This window comes from Pteropus medius, unplaced genomic scaffold (genome assembly GCF_902729225.1).
Source record: "Pteropus medius unplaced genomic scaffold, Ma_sr-lr_union100, whole genome shotgun sequence".
NCBI classification, from domain to species: Eukaryota; Metazoa; Chordata; class Mammalia; order Chiroptera; family Pteropodidae; genus Pteropus; species Pteropus medius.
The window spans coordinates 8,852,691-8,866,311 of NW_024352783.1; the positions used below are offsets into that span (position 1 = coordinate 8,852,691).

The 13,621-nt window shown below is 38.6% G+C and overlaps 1 pseudogene; it reads right to left on the reverse strand.

Moving 5' to 3' along the window:
• Positions 1–6,821: 6,821 nt before the first annotated feature.
• LOC120589994 (uncharacterized) lies at positions 6,822–6,940 on the reverse strand (annotated as a pseudogene).
• Positions 6,941–13,621: the final 6,681 nt, after the last annotated feature.

The following is a 13,621-nucleotide window of genomic DNA, read 5'->3' on the forward strand; positions in this document are numbered from 1 at the left end:
CAGAGGTACATCCTGACTCAGGCCCCACCCCCCTTCAGGGTCCTGCCACCGCTCTCCTGCACTAGCACGGCACCCTCCTCACCTGCGTCCTGCCCTCCACCTGTGTCCCCAGTCTGGTCCCCACTCCCAACCCCACATCCCTCCTCTGCTCAGGACCCTCTGGGCTCCCAGCTCACTCACAGCCTAGCCACGCCTCAGGGGCCTAAAGCTTCTATAATGTAGGAGGTCCCTTTAAGAAAAAGAGTATAATCTTATGAACAGAAAATAAGGGAATCTGGGGTGAAGGGGAGTCCGAATGGAAGAGAGTGGTCTTAACCATTGTGAGTAAGGCAGCCTGCTTGTCCGATATGACCACTTTGGAAAACAACTTGGCAATGCCCAGTGAAGTAAAGCACATGGCTCTACCTCAGAGCCAGCAATTCCACTGCATAAATACCCACATGAATGTGCAGGTGTGTGCACCAAAAGGCAAGTTCTAGAATGTTCATGGCACTATTCATAATAGCCCTGCACTGGAATCAACTAAATGCCCATCAGTAGAGGAGGGAAGCTGAGTGGTGGCCTCTTCATACCACAGATGACACACAACAAGAACGGGTGATATCCAGCAAGTAGGATAACTGCACACTGCGCTGCCACACACATGAAGTTCAAAACCAGACCAACTAACCTGTGTTGTGAAAGTCAGGGTAAGTGGTCACCCCCGGAAGGTATTAGGGAGCTGGTCAGATTCTGTTTCTTGATCTGGTGCTGGTCCCTCTGTGAAATTTCATTGACCTGTCCACCTATTACGTGTGCCCCTTTTTGTGCATATTACATTTCACTAGAAAAGTTTCCTAAGAGGGTAAAATGAGTTAAATATATTAAATTAATGAAATATTATGAAATAAAAGGAAACATATTACATCTCAGTAAATGAGCTATGTTTCTCGAAGATGTTTAAATTGGCTTTCTAATGGTTTGATATAAACCACTAGGAGCTTCAGAAAAGGCATTTAACTTACTTTTGCACATTTTACAAAAGTTGTGACCATGTGAACACATTGCAAGGCTCCCGCCAATGCCTTGGACAGCCTGGGTAGGTGAGGGGACTTCAGCTTAAGCTTTATTAGCTTCTCAGTGAATAAGCCCCATCCCTGGCCCTGTCACCTCCGGGCTTCATCTCCCACCCTCTTCCCTTCTTCCCCTCACCCTCCTCCAGCCACACTAGCCTCCTCACTGCTCCTCAAACCCCCAGGTGCGCTCTTATCTCAGGGCCATCATACCTGCTGTACTTTTTACCCAAAACGCTCTTCCTCAGATCTTATTATGACTCCCTCACTTCCTTCAGGTTTTGCTCAAATGTCACCAACTCGGTGAGGACTTCCCTCACTACCTTATTTAAGGTGAAAACCTTCCCTCTCCTTATGGCCATGCACAGCTTTTGTGAGAAACAATATCCAACAGCATTTAATAACATTGTCTTGTTTTTCGTAGCTTCATTATTATGAATAAAATGACACAAATTTTCCACTTAAGAGAAGTGATAGGCAAGTTTCCCCTTTAAATACGTTTGTTGACATTTTAAAAGACTTCCTTAAGACAAGTCATCTCTATTTAGAACAATTTTAAGTTTTATTAAGTAGTAATAGTTCAGGGAGCTGAGGTGAAGATCCAAGTGGCAGGAGGATGAAGTGAGAGAAAGGCTGCTTGGCCTTGGCCTGCCTCAGGCCTCTTTCCGGGAACCTCTGACTCCTGCAGCTCTGCTCTGGGGCTACTCCAGATTCAGCCTTGAAGCAGGATTCTGGAGGCTGGATTCTAGATATGCATCTGGTTCTGCCTGCAGCCAGCTGTTGGGCAAGATCCCTTCTTCCCTCTGCCGCTGTCTCTGCATATGTGGGAAGTGGAGAGTGGGTGAGTTCAGTCCTTGGGTTCTGTGTCTGTGTGGCCTGGGCACTGAGGAATCAGTCCCTCCTTCCTAGAGAAGCCTGATAGCTAGCTGACTCCTCACGTCTCCAAGGAGACCTGTAGTTCTGAGAGATGCCGCAAGAGGGCAGAGGCGGCCACCAGTGAGGGGCTGAGAGTAGGCGCTGACTCGGGGGACTCAGACAAAAAAACAGTAGAGCCCCTGGGAAGAACCTTAAGTCCTGACCACCCCCGCCGTTCCCCTCTCCGCCACAGCGACTTGGGTTGGAACCTGCGTCCCTCCAATTCCTAAGCTGCCACTTAATCTCTCCCCTAGTAAAATCGGTTACTGTAGGATTAAATAATGTGACTATAAAGTACCTCGTTTATGAACCCGTTTTTCCCAACTTCATCTCACATCAGAACTGTGGACCATCCACAAGGGCTTTGGGCCATTTAGTGAACTAGAAGAACTTAATGAATTTTTATTTAGCAGGTGCGTGAAGCTTGTGAGTAGGGGAATGATGTGATTTAAAAATGCAGGAAAAAAAGAAAGAAAAAGAATAAATGCATTTTTAAAAATCTACCTATAATCCTACTCCTCACCAATAACAACAGTGGCTATTGGTCTAAAGCTTTGCAGACTTTTTTTTTGTTTTTTTACTGCAAACACATATATACAAATATAAATATAAATATATGAATATTTGCTCGGAAACTCAGGGGTGCAAGAAATGTCACATTACCTCATTTTCAATTTTTTTAAAACTTAAAATAGTGACTTTTTTCAGGTTTTAAAACTTTTTACTTGCATATTTAAAAAATTATGCATTCCAATAATTAAAATCATTTGAACAACAAAAAAAAATGGCACTCTGATTAAACTTCATTTTACAGCCTGCAGGACACCTTGGATCAGCTTGGTTTTCACTCGATTTCACTGTTGTCCCACCCAGCGTCTGCCTTCACCAACATGCAAGTTCTTTTCCTTCCCTGCCAGCCAGACAGGCAGGTGGGAGAGCCAGGTGCAGCCATCGTTGTCAGTCGTTCTTGGATGTGAAAAAGGGGCAGTACAATCATTTAAACTTGATCCAACCTCTTTACATCTTACAAAGTTAAACAGCTAAAAGAAGTAAAATAAGATGGCAATGTTTGTGGAATGTACAGTGCATATTGGCAGTGCGTGCCTCATTACCATGCGCCTGCTTACTTGTCCTTTTCAATCGTTTCTTTTGATGGCAGTGAGTTTTCTCTTGCGTTTCTGTCTTCTTCAATTTCGACTTACCGAATTTCTCAATCTCAGCCTTATCGAGTTTGTCAGACATGGTTGCAGAGGAAGCGGAGCGAGGCAGCGAGGCAGCGAGGAGTGAATCGATCTGCTTTGTGGCTGTCAGTCGCGGAGTTGTGACTTGTTTTTATAAAAGTAATACATGCTCAACAGAAAAAAATTCAAGCAGTTTAGAAAGTACAAAGAAAATAAGCAATAAATCATCATAAGTGGGATTTTGTATTTCATGAATATCGCTACGGAATTCTCTTTACACAGCCTCATCTTATCTCTCTAGGTTGAATAGATAGATGCACAGATATGATTTTAAGACTAGGATCATGATCCATGCTATTTTTCTCTGTGTACAGTTAATGGCTTGCTTGCGCATGTGCACATGTGTGTGTTTAATTAATAAAATGTGGGAAGCAGTTTTAGATTTACAGAAAAATTGAGCAGAAAGTACAAAGAATTCTCATACACATACATCTTATTAAAAACTCACATTATACTGTGGTACATTTCTTATAACTGATGAGCCAATATTGATATATAATTGTTAAGTAAAGTCCATAGTTTGCATTAGATTTCACTCTTTGTGTTATATATTCTGTGGATTTTGACAAATGTGTAATGACATGTATCCACCATTATATCATACAGAATAGTTTCAATGCCCTAAAATCCTCCTATATTCTATTTATCCCTTTCTCCCTCTGAACCCCTGGCAGCAACTGATTTTTTACTCTCTCCATAGTTTTGCCTTTTCCAGAATATCATATAATTGGAAATGTCATCTAGATTTTTTCCTATGATATCTTCTAGGCATTTTATAGTTTTACATTTTACTTTTACATCTATTGTCCATTTTGAGCTAATTTTTGTGAAAGGTGTAAGATCTGTGTCTAGGTTCTTCTTTTATTTTTGCATGTGGATGTCCAGTTGTTCCAGCAGCATTTGTTGAAAAGAATTTTCCTTTCTTTACTCAATTACTTTTGCTCCTTTGTCAAAGATCAGTTGACTATATTTGTGTTGGTATATATCTAGGCTCCCTATTCTGTTCCATCAATCTAATTGTCCTTTCTTTTGCAAACACCACGTTGTCTTGATTACTGTAGCTTTATAGTAAATGTTGAAGTCAGGTAATGTTAGCCCTCTGAGTTTATTATTTTCTTTCAATACTGTGTTGGTTACTCTGGATCTTTTGCCTTTCCATATAAAGTTTAGAATCAGTTTGTTGATATCCACAAAATAACTTGCTGGAATTTTTATTAGGATTACATTGAATCTATAGGTCAAGTTGGTAAGAACTGACATTTTGATGAGTCTTCCTATCCATGAACATGGAATATCTCTCTTGTTTTGTACCAGTCTCTGTCTGTTGATAGTAACACTCTTGACTAGAAACACCCAGGGGAGACAGTCACCTGGACCCAGTGAGCTTCTCTCAGACATCCCCCCTTACTAAACCAACATTACAACTGAACGAACCCTTGAGGTTCTTGTTATGATTTCAAGACATCCATCAGCCATAACCATTAGGAAACTTTGAAAAGATACATGTTTGTTACTTATAAGACCTGGATATAACACTGCACGCATGATTTTTCTTTTTTAGTTTGCTGATATGGTGAATTACATTAATTAATTTTTGAATGTAGAGCAGCCTTGAATATCTGTGAAAAATCCCATTTGGTCATGGTGTGTAATTCTTTTTATACATTGTTGGATTTGATTTGCTAATACTTCATTGAAAACTTTTGAATCTATGTTCGAGAGATATTGGTCTATGATTTTCTTTCCTTGTAATGTCTGCATGATTTCTGTATTAGGGTAATTCTGGCCTCATAAAATGAGCTGAGAAGAATTTCCTCTACTTCTATCTTCTAGAAGAGATTGTAGAGAATTGGTATACTTTCTTTCTTAAGTGTTTGGTAAAATTCACCAGTGAATTCATCTGAGCTGGGGCTTTCTGTTTGGGAAGGTTATTTACTATTCATTCAATTTCTTTCATAGTGATAGGCCTATTCAGATGATCTACTTCTTCTCATGTGAGTTTGGTAGATTATGTCTTTTGTGGAACTGGTTCATTTCATCTTGGTTATCAAACTTGGGGACATACAGTTGTTCATAGTATTTCTTTATTATCCTTTAAATGTCCATGGAATCAGTGTGATGGCCCATTTTCATTTCTAATATTAAATTTCTGTTTTTTCTGCACCCCCCCCCCTCAGTTAACCTGGATAAAGGGTTATCAATTTTACTGATATTTTTAAAGAACTAGGTTTGGTTTCATTGCTTTTCTCTATTAATTTCCTGTTTTACATTTTATTGATTTCTTTTCCAATTTTTATTATTTCTTTTCTTATGCTTACCTTGGATTTAAATTACTCTTCTTTTTCTAGTTTCCTTAGATGATTGATTTTAGATCTTCCTTCTTTTTTTAAATTTTTTTTTAATTTTTAAATTACAGTCGACATACTATATTAGTCTGACTGTGAGATGGACAGCTTTTTAAGTTTCCACTCCTAGTTGAGGTCTGCCCCCTCCCCTAGCATAGGAAGGCTTCCTTTCTCCCACCCTTGCTCCTCCTGCTTGTAGCACTAAGTGCACTGACCTCTTTCCTCCCCCTCTATATACCTATCATAAGCTCCTGCATGGACCCAAACATCAGGAAGAGAGCCCATTTTCTAGCTTTGAGCCTTAAAAATTGCCCTGAGGTATTAAAAAGTCTGGCATCCTTCCTTGAAAGAAGGGGAATGGGGGTGCTGACAACAAAACAAGACTCAAATCATGTGCGATTAGTGAGGTTTCAGGCACAGTGACCACTTGATGGAGGGATGGGAGAGCCTGCAGCGGGGGGGTCTAGGACCCTACTCAAGCAACTGTGTGGGTGAAGAGCCTTCAACTGTGTGAGGGAGAGAGGGCTGGAGGAAGGGAAAGTAATGCATTCTAGCTGGCTGTGCTATCTGAGGAGCGTTCAGGAGATGACAGCCAGGAGGCAGTTGAAACTCAGGAGAGATCAATCAAGAATTTTTTCCTCTTCTGTTTTTGGAAGAGTTTGTAAAGAATTGTTCTTTAAATATTTGGTAGAATTCAGTGATGAAACCATCTGGGTGGATAGTTTCTTATTTGTTTGTTTTGTTTTTGTTTTTGTTTTTAACTACTACTTCAAACACTTCATTTGTTAGAGGTCTTTAAGATTGTCTGTTTCTTCTTGATTCGGTTTTGGTAGTTCATGCCTCTAGGAAATTGTCCATTTCAACTAAGTTATCTAATTTGTTGATAACTAATTTGTTCACAGTATTCCTTTATAATTTTTTTTATTTCTGTAAGGTCAGTGGTAATGTCCTCTCTTTCATTTCTGATTCTAGTAATTTGAGTGTTCTCTTTTTTCTTGGTCAGTCTAGGTAAAGGTTTGTCAAATTTAAAAAAAATTTTTTTTTAACAGGAGAAAATTAAATTTCAATACATGTGGATGAGGGGATTTCACATATGCATGAAAATTCCCTCAATGATCTTTTTTATAAACCAGCTTTTATTTCAATTAATTTTCTCTATTTTTTCTATTCTCTACTTCTTTAATTTCTGCTCTAATCTTTGTTATTTCCTTGTTCTGCTTACTTTAGGTTAAGTTTGCTGTTCTTCCAGGGTCTTTTTTTTTTAAAAATGCCTACAGCACCTGGTATTCCTAGGTGGTCTCCCATCCAAGCACTAATCAGGCCCAACCCTGCTTAGCTTCCGAGATCAGACAAGATCGGTCATGTTCAGGGTGGCATGGCTGTAGACCTTCCAGTGTCTTAAGATGGAAGGTTAGGTTACTGATTTGATATCTTTCTTTTTTCTTAATATAAGCATTTACAGCTATAAATTTCCCTCTAAGCTCTGCTTTAGTTGTAAATTTTGGTATCTTGTGTCTTCATTTTCATTCATTTCAAAGTATTTCATGATTTTCTTCTCTTTTTTTTTTTTGGTTAAATCAATATCCAGTTTTTACATTATATATATAAATATTTTTCACTGTTGAGCTAAATAAATGTTACAATTATATTTTTTTCTTGAACAGTATTTTACTAAAGTTAATTATTGGAACATAATTACAATTAATTTCTTGTTCCTTCATTTGTTTAATCTTAAGTATGTACCACTAATAGTTACAGAAATCCAATAGATCTGTCAAATTTCTATTAATACTATTTTCCAGATGCTACAAGTAAACAAAAATTGATTGATTCCATTTTTACCCCCGGACCCTCCATACTTTTGCTAAAATCTAGACTAATTGCTACATAAGTCTACAAATCTCAAGTCCTTGGTCTTCCTTTCCCTTCTCTTTTGTTAGATCTCTTTTCCTGGCCCCCATCCTCAATTAGCTTCCTGTGGTAGCTCTTAGCCGCAGATCCCTTGCTTAGACATGCTTGTGTGCAGGTTGAGTGTTTTTTGTTGAGTTTTAGATGTTCAGCTTATTGTTGTTTCAAGGAGAGAGATTTGGAGATGTCTCTCACTCTGCCATGTTTCTGACATCACTCTCGATTTTCTTCTTAATTTCTTCTATGGTCCATTGATTATTTAAGAGTATGTTATTTATTACTACATATTTGTGATGAGTTTCCCAAATTTTTTCTTGATATTGATTTCTTATTTCATTTCATTGTGGTTAGAAAATATAACTTGCATTATTTCTAGCCTTTTAAATGTATTAAGGTCTGTTTTATGGCCTTGGTTTATCCTGGAGAATGTCCCATGTAAACTTGAGAAGAATGTATATTCTGCTATTGTTGGTGGAGTGTTCCATAGGTGTCTGTTAGATTAAGCTGTTTGTTGTATTGTTCAAGTCTTCTAGTTCCTAATTGATCTAGTTGTTCTACCCATTTTAAAAATGGGTTATTGAAGTCTCCTATTTTTTTTAAATGTTTATTTCTCCCTTCATTTCTGTCAGTTTTCACTTTATGTATTTTGGTGCTCTGCTATTAGGTACATATTTATCTGTAATTATTATTACAGATGGATTGGCCCTATAAAATATCCTTCTTTATTAAGTAATATTTTTTTGTTTTAAAGTCTATTTTGTCTGCTATCACTATAGCCACTCAAATTTTCTTGTGGTTGTTGTTTGTAGGCTATATCTTTTTTATCTTTTTTTTTTTTAACTTTCAATATATTTGTATCTTTGAATTAAAACTATGTCTCCTGTACATAGCATATAGTTTGATTTTGTTTTTAAATCCAGTCTGACAATCTCTAACTTTTGAATGTATATTAATCCATTCACTTAATGTTATCATTGTTATAGTGGAATTTATGTCTGTCATTTTACTTATTTAATTATACGTTTCAGACTTTTTTGTCCTCTAGTCCTCTTTATGGCTTTCTTTTGTATTAAGCGAATATTTTCTAATGTAACATCATAATTACTTTTTCATTTTTTCAAGTTTTTTTAGTAGTTGCTTTATGGCTTGCCATATACATCTTAACTTATCTGAATCAGCTTCTGATTTATATAAGCTTAATTCCAACGATATAGAGAAATGATACTCCTACTTCCTCTCTCCTTTTTGTGGTATTATCGTATGTGTTGTTGTTATATTACATCCTAATGTTACAAAACCAACAATATATTATTGTAATTATTACTTTACCACCTGTAGTCATTTCCTTAGCTCAACACAGTTTTACTCCCATTTACCTTTTTTCTGCTGTTATTCTCAAATATATTGTACATATTATATTTTTACATGTTATAGCCCCAACAATATATTTTATACATATTTTTATATAATTCCTTCATAAATAAGGAGAAGAAAGCACTTCTATTTTTTTTATAGTTACATAGTTGCCTTTACCAGTGCTTTTTGTTTGTTTTGTGGATTCACATTACTATCTGGAGTCACTTGCTTTCAGCCTGAAAGTCTTCGTTTAGTATTTCTTATAGGGTGAATCTGCCAGTGACACATTCTTTCATTTTTTATTTATCTAGGGAAGTCTTTATTTCACCTTCATTCATGAAAGATAGCTTTTCTGGATATAGAATTTTTGGTTGGTAGCTTTTTCTTTAAGCTCTTTGAATACGTTATGCTACAACCTTCTGTCCTCCATGGTTTCTGCTAAGAAGTCAGTTAAGTCTTATTCAGGTTCCTATGTAGATAATTAGTTGTGGTTTTTTTTGCTGCATTCAAGATTTTCTCCTTGTCTTTGACTTTCACCATTTTTGATGTGATGTGTCTGTTTGTGGCTTTCTTTGTATATTTATCTTATTTGGGGTTTGTTGAGCTTCTTGGATGTGCAAGTTACTACTTTTCAGTAAATTTGGTAAATTTTCTGCCATTATTTCTTTGAATATTTTTTTCTGTTCCAACTTCTCTCTCATTTTCTTCTGGTAATCCCATTATGTGAATGGCGATGGTGCTCAGTAGTATCCCACATTTCTCTGAGGCTCTCTTCATTTTTGTTCATTCCTTTTACTTGCATAATCTCTATCAATCTATATTCAAGTTCATTTAGTCTTTCTTCTGCCAGTTCAAATTTACTGTCAAACACCAATATTTAATTTTTTATTTCAGTTATTATATTTTTCAACTTTATATCTTCCATTTGGTTCTTTTTTATAATTTATATCTCTCTCTTGATATTCTTTAGTTGATGAGACATATCTTCATAACTTCCTTTACTTATTTAATTATGGGTTCCTTTAGTTCTGTGAACATATTTAAAATGAATACAGTACTTTAAAGTCTTTTTCTGATAAATCTGACATCTGGTCTCTTTCACAGGCAGTTTCTGTTGTTTGATTTTTTTCCAGCTTATTGATCATGCTTTCCTGTTTTTCATGGGGGTTTTGTTTTGTTTTGTTTTGTTTTGTTTTGTTTTGTTTTGTTTTGTTTTGTTTTTGCATGCCATATATATTTTTTTGGTCATAAATGGACATTTCAGATAATATCTTGTAGTAACTTTGGGTATGGATTTCCCTACTCTGGGGCTCCTTATGGTTATTTTCTTGTTTATTTGGTTAGTGACTGACTGGATTGTTTTAAGAAAGTCTTTTTCTTTCCCCATAGTGTTCAGCCTCTGCTGTTGTTCCTCAGAGAGGCACAGCTTTGGGTATGCCCACACCCTGGAATGACAATGGTTTTGTAGGGTTCTCTTCCTCTCTTTTCCTTGACCACACACAGCTAAGCAATACTAATTTCCCTCTGATGTCTCTACTGTTTTCAACAATTCCCTGGGGGTATAAATTGCTCCACAAATGAATACAATCAGCTTCTGGCTCCTTTGAAGAAATAGTGTGTGGGGTCCATATTCGATATTTGTTCTGACCCTGGGAGGGCTCCTATTTGTATTATTGCCTTGTTCTTTCCTGCAGGCTAGCCAGCCTATAGTTTCGCCTGTATCTTGAACCTCCTCCAAAATGCCTTTCTCCAGAACCTCTACTGTTCTTGCGAACACATTTAGGTTTGAACTTCTTTACTTCCTGTTTCAAATGAGTTCGGTTCCTTTGGCGAGAGAGTAGGAGCTATCTGTTTTGTGGCTGGTTTCTATTGGGAAGGAACAAACTTTCCACTACCCTCAATGTGTTTTCAGTTGATCTGATAATCAAATAGACATGAAGCAGATTAACAAGAGAAAATGACCAAATATAAAACATACACATGTATGGGAATCCCACATACATGAGAGAGTCAGAGACCCCACACGGATAAGAGGTTCAGAGACAGAAAGGAAGCATGGGTATATAAGACATTCTGAATTAGGGATGAGGTAATTCACCTTGAGTACTTCAAAGGGTCATTGCAGGATGATAAGAAGAGCAGATGTTTAGTAAACAGAAGTTTGTCCTGCCCTATAGAGAGGTCAAAAGAGGTTATCTCTGATAATCTCTTATTATGTGCAAGGCCCCTAATACAGTTTATTCTAGGTAGTTTATAGGGGTGGAGGAGGTGTGGGGAGATTTTCTCTAGAGCCTACAGCTAAAGTTACCTTTAGCTCAAAACAATCTGCATATGACAGAGGCACATCTTGGGGTGAATCATTCTGACCCCCAACACTGTCACCAGGCAAAATCTCTGAGTCAGGGCTCTGGAGCTGGGGATGGAAACAATGGCAAACTTCTCTCTGAGTGATATCCTTCTTTTAGGAGGTGAGCACTGGTGGGGAGGTAGGTGGATAGAAGCTTGAGGTCTTCTTGGCTTACCTCTCCTAGTGTGAAGCCACTGCCTCATGAGCCAGGGCAGGGGTGATCAAGACCTCAGTATTCTCAACACACCGTACCCACAGTGTAGCCTCTATCCCCTGAGTGGAGGCTTGATAGAAAAAGGGAGCCCCTACCTCTTGACCATACCCACCTGGACTTAGCCTCATCAACAGGTAGATGGGATATAGGGAGTGAGGGAGTCCTATGTTCTTGGTCTGGGGGAGAGACCCTGTATTCTTTGTTTGTGGGAGAGGGGCCCTGTGTTCTTGGCTACAGCAATCTGAAATAGAATCTGCCTCACTGAGCAAGGAGGAGGGTCAAGGGAAGGAGAAGTCTTGGTTCAAATACCATACACTCTCGCCTTTCTTACCCAGTTTTCATAAATGTTCTTAAATAGATGTTTTTCATTTTCTATTCATGACGTAGGACCATTTCCACAAGCTTTAAATATTTGCTTGTTTGTTAGTTTTCACCAGTTTTATGGAAGACTTGTCAGCAGAGCTCTTCATGCTGGTCATGCCAGATATTGAACTTGAAAGGCAGAGGTTAGTGTCCTTTTTTTTCTTCTTTTTACTGTTATACGTACAAAATCTTACATAGAACCAGGCACAGAATAGAGGCTATAGAGGCTCGAGAAATAGTTCTTGAATGTGTGAGCAGCAGAAAACAACTTGTTTCTTTCTGTCCACTTTCTTGTTAAACTTTCCCTGACAAATGCTTCTTTCCCTGCCCCAGGATGAACACTCAAGAAGGTCCCTAAGATGTTTCAGTCAATCTTGAATGATAAAAAGTCTCCCCCCAGCCTCTTTGGAGTATTCAAATGTCTAGTCTCATCTAATAATTACAGAACTCTAACCTTCATTGAAACTGTAGTACCCCAACACCCACCCCTCTTCCTCAGCCCTAGGCCTGGAATGAAAGGTTGCAGTCAATTTCTTCTCTGTCCCCATTTCCTAGTTTCAAGCTGCCATTTCTGACTGTTATCCCCTTGGGATCAGCCCAAGGGAGAGGGGATGTATTTGTTTCCTGTGGCTGTTGTAATAAGTCATCACAAGCATAGTAGTTTTAACAACACAAAATTATTCTCTACAGTTTTGAAGTTCAGAAGTCCAAAACCACTATCACTGGGCTAAAGTTGAGGCATCATAGGGCTGGCCCTTCTGGAGCTCCAGGGGAGACCCATCCTGCCTCTTTCAGCTTCTAGAGCTGCATTCCTTGCATTCCTTGGCTCCTGGCCCCTTCCTTTATCTTCAAAGCCAGCAGTGTGGCCTCGTGCTTCAGTTACATCACCTGCTTCTTCTGTGTTCAATCTTCTTCTCATGAGACACTTGAGATGACATTTAGGGCCCACCTGGATAATCAAGGATTACCTCCGCATCTCAAGGTCCTTACCTTGTCCTTGTGGAGAAAGAACAAACTTTCCTCAACCCTCATGGTTCTTTTGGCTGGTCTAATAATCAAATAGACATGAGACAGATTAGCAAGAGAAAATAACAAAATTTATACATGTTACATGAGTAAGTCAGAGACCGCACATTCATGAGAGATTCGGAGATAGAAAAGAGGATCTAGGTATATAAGACATCCTGAGCTAGGGATGAGGTAAGGTGCCTTGGAGGCTTCAAAGAGTCATTGCAAGATGATAAGAGCAGATATGTAGTAAATAAAAGTTTGTTATGCCATATAATCTCAAAGCCCCTAATTCAAGTTCTTTTGGTAGTTAAATGTAGGGGTAGAAATTTCTCTTGAACCTGAAGCTAAAATTGCCTTTAGCCCAAAATAATCTGCATACCACTGAGGCATACCTTGGGGTGGCTCCTTCTGAATCCCTACGTCATCTAAGGAAACGTTCACAGGTTCCAGTGATTAGGACTTGGATGTCTTTGGACCGTTAATCAGCCTGCCACAAGGGGTTAGGGCCTAAGGACTGAGACAGTCTTACGTGGCTGGTTCACTGTGGCCAGTGGCCAACGCTGATTTTTTCCTTCTGTGGCAGCTTTTGAGGGACCCTGGCTGTAGCTCCATGATGGGCTTGATAATCTCCCAGCTGCTAACTCATTCTAGAACCCAGTATCCACACTCGTTTGGGTGCCTGAACCCCTCAAGGGTCCTCTCAATCAAGTCTTATTTGTGGGGTACTGTTTGATCTCAGAATTGGACTCATCTGCCCTCCGAAGATTTGCTGCTCACCTCCCACACGGCTCTCTTGACTCACTGTACAACAGGGAGCTCAGATTCCAGGCTGAGGCTGTGTAGCACAGGGGCTGTGTTATGGGCCTGGG